Raw genomic sequence first — 4,356 nt, forward strand, 5'->3', positions numbered from 1 at the left:
ACTCCTTTTCCTTTTAACTATTCTAGAATTAGCTGTTGCTATAATCCAAGCATACGTCTTTATTCTACTTTTAACCCTTTATCTTCAAGAAAACGTCTATGTCCCACCAAGCTCACGCATACCACATGGTAGACCCAAGCCCCTGACCCCTAACCGGTGCTGGCGCCGCACTATTAATAACCTCCGGCCTAGCCATATGATTCCATAAAAATTCTTATATCTTAATAACACTAGGCCTAATTCTGATACTTCTTACAATATATCAATGATGACGAGATGTTGTTCGAGAAGGCACCTTTCTAGGCCATCACACTTCTCCAGTTCAACAAGGCCTACGCTATGGAATAATCTTGTTTATTATCTCAGAAGTCTGTTTTTTCGCAGGTTTTTTCTGAGCTTTCTATCACGCCAGCCTGGCACCAACTCTAGAGCTTGGCCTAATATGACCTCCAACAGGAATTACCCCACTGAACCCATTTGAAGTACCACTATTAAATACTGCAGTTCTACTTGCCTCCGGAGTATCCGTAACCTGAGCCCACCATAGTATTACTGAAAAAAACCGAACAGAAGCAACTCAAGCTCTAGCCCTGACAGTTCTGCTTGGACTTTACTTCACAGCCCTTCAAGCTATAGAATACTATGAAACCCCATTTACAATAGCAGACAGCGTATACGGCTCTACTTTTTTCGTCGCAACAGGTTTCCACGGCTTACATGTAATTATTGGCTCCCTATTTCTACTTACATGCCTAGTACGACACATACAATATCATTTTACCTCTAAACATCACTTCGGTTTCGAAGCCGCTGCTTGATACTGACACTTTGTAGATGTTGTTTGACTATTCTTGTATATCTCGATCTACTGATGAGGCTCTTAACCTAACCTGCCTTTTTAATACACTTAATATAGTTGGCCTCCAACCAACCAAACCTGGTATAAACCCAAGAAAAGGCATATGAACTCCTTCATAGTTATAATTACCCTAACTCTAACACTATCGTCTATTTTAGCCCTACTAGCATTTTGACTGCCGATTATAAAACCTGATAGTGAAAAACTTTCCCCCTACGAATGCGGCTTCGACCCACAAGGATCTGCCCGCCTACCATTCTCCCTTCGATTCTTTCTAGTAGCTATTCTATTTTTACTATTCGATTTAGAAATTGCTCTTCTTCTCCCATCTCCATGAGCAACAAACATTTCTCACCCGGAATTAACCCTTCTTTGAGCTTCCCTATTTGTCATTCTTCTTACATTAGGCCTAATCTATGAATGATTACAAGGAGGACTTGATTGAGCAGAATAGTTTATTGGGGTTTAGTCTAATTAAGACAATTGATTTCGGCTCAATTAATCCTGAACTTTCAGGAACACCTACTCTCACATGCCCCTGACATTAATTTTTACATCTTTCTTCCTAGCCCTATTAGGCCTATCCCTGCAACGAAAACACCTTCTTTCTCTTCTACTTACCTTAGAAAGCATAGCCCTAGCACTATATGTCTCTACAGCACTATGAGCCTTAAACAATACGTCACTTCCAATAATAGCAGCACCACTTATTATTTTAACCTTTTCAGCCTGTGAAGCTGGCATGGGACTATCTTTAATAATTGCAACAGCTCGTACTCATAACACCGACCAATTAAAAGCCCTAAATCTATTAAAATGCTAAAACTCATCATCCCCTCAATTATATTAATTCCAATAACCTTTTTAATTAACAAAAAAAGCATGTTATGAACTGCTACAACCTTCTTCAGCTTTTTAATTGCAACTTTGACAACACTCACATTAAGCACAGACATAACTGAGCATAATTCAACCAACTCCCTCTTAAGCATTGACCAATTTTCATGCCCACTAATTATACTCTCTTGCTGACTACTACCCCTAACCATTATAGCTAGCCAAGCACACATAAAAACTGAGCCAATCACACGACAAAAAACAATAATCTCTTTACTTATCCTCCTTCAAGTCCTTCTATGTATTACTTTTGGGGCCTCCAACCTGCTAATATTTTATATTGCCTTTGAAACTACCCTAATCCCCACCCTTTTAATTATTACCCGCTGAGGAAACCAGAAAGAACGGCTCACAGCTGGTCTATATTTCCTTTTCTATACCTTATCTGCCTCTCTCCCCCTACTTCTTGCCCTCATTATGATTCAAACCCACTTAAACTCCCTATCAACATACATCATCCCCCTTTCAGATCTCTCGCTACTCTCAAACACACCATGATCTGAAGCCTTGTGATGAGTTGCCTGCTTTTTAGCCTTTTTGATTAAAATACCTCTTTATATCTTCCACTTATGATTACCAAAAGCTCACGTAGAAGCTCCAATTGCAGGCTCTATGGTCTTAGCCGCAATTCTATTAAAACTAGGAGGCTATGGCATAATTCGCATGTCATCATTATTTATCCCCCTAACTAAAGACTTGGCTATCCCTTTTATAATTATTGCTATATGAGGAATAATTGTGACTAGTTCAATTTGTTTACGACAAACAGACCTAAAATCTATAATTGCCTACTCATCTGTCAGCCATATAGGCTTAGTTGTAGCTGGAATTTTCACAATAACACCCTGAGCATGATCTGGAGCTCTTGCAATAATAATTGCACACGGATTAGTGTCATCAGGCTTATTTTGTCTTGCTAATATCACATATGAGCGTACTCACACACGTTCAATCTTTATAAACCGAGGCCTACAAGCCCTATTTCCTCTAATATCATTCTGATGACTTATAATAACATTTGCTAATATAGCCCTACCCCCATTCCCAAACTTTATAGCAGAAATTCTAATCATCACCTCCTTATTTAGCTGATCAAATTGAACTATTATCCCACTAGGCCTAAGCATGACATTAACTGCTCTTTTCTCACTAAATATGCTTATTATAACACAACATGAACACCCTAATAAACATGCTCCAGTTAATCCTAGTACCACCCGAGAACATCTTCTAATACTTATACATATAGCCCCTGTCATTCTTCTTATTGCCAATCCAAGCACTATTATAATTAGAGGCACGCATAGTTTAAATAAAACATTAGATTGTGAGTCTAATAATGAAGGTTAAAACCCCTCTGCCTGCCGAGAGGAGCAAGGCAGCACTAAGAACTGCTAATTCTTTCCCCTGAGGTTCAACTCCACAGTCCTCTCGAGCTTCTAAAGGATAAGCAGAAATCCGCTGGCCTTAGGTGCCACCAATCTTGGTGCAAGTCCAAGTAGAAGCTAATGAATTCTAACTATCTAACCCTAATTATAAACTCCGGAGCACTACTTACAATTATTATCCTTCTTCCCCCTATCATTATACCAAAACCATCTATAATTCTTACAACTAAACTAGTTAAAACCTCTATATTTATTAGTCTAATCCCATTAACTATTTACTTAAACGAAAATATAGAGACCACTCTTACACTAAAACCCTGGATAGACTGAACCCTATTTAATATTGCCCCATCTTTTAAAATCGACAAATATACCGCTATTTTTACCCCAATCGCCTTAGTAATCACCTGAAGCATTATAGAATTCTCACAATGATATATAGAAAAAGAACGACTTGTAGACAAATTTTTTAAATATCTTCTTCTATTTTTAATTACAATAATCACCTTTATCTCTGCAAATAACCTTCTACAACTATTTATTGGCTGAGAAGGGGTAGGAATTATATCCTTCCTTCTGATTAGTTGATGATCAGGTCGAACAAAAGCTAACATTTCTGCTCTTCAAGCAGTAGCCTACAACCGCATCGGAGACATTGGACTAGTAATAAGTATAGTCTGAATATGCTCCAACACTAACTCCTGAGATTTACAACAAATTACTCTACTTTTATCTGATCAACAATACATTATCCCAACCCTGGGATTCTTAATCGCAGCCACAGGAAAATCAGCTCAATTCGGACTCCACCCCTGACTCCCAGCTGCAATAGAGGGCCCCACACCTGTTTCAGCCCTACTTCACTCAAGTACTATAGTTGTTGCAGGGGTATTCCTTCTTATTCGACTCCACCCACTATTTCAAAATTACCCCTTTATATTAGAAATAACGCTATGCCTTGGAGCAATGACCACTATTTTCGCTGCCCTTTGTGCAACAACCCAAAATGACATCAAAAAAATTATTGCCTTTTCTACATCAAGCCAGCTGGGCCTAATAATAGTAGCAATTGGCCTCAACCACCCACACATTGCCTTCCTCCATATATGTACACATGCTTTTTTCAAAGCCATACTCTTCTTATGCTCAGGAAGTATTATTCATAATATAAACAATGAACAAGACATTCGAAAATTTAGTTGTTTAAACAAT

This window comes from Lampetra planeri, unplaced genomic scaffold (assembly GCF_965212315.1).
Source record: "Lampetra planeri unplaced genomic scaffold, kcLamPlan1.2.h2 scaffold_1348, whole genome shotgun sequence".
Taxonomy (NCBI): Eukaryota; Metazoa; Chordata; class Hyperoartia; order Petromyzontiformes; family Petromyzontidae; genus Lampetra; species Lampetra planeri.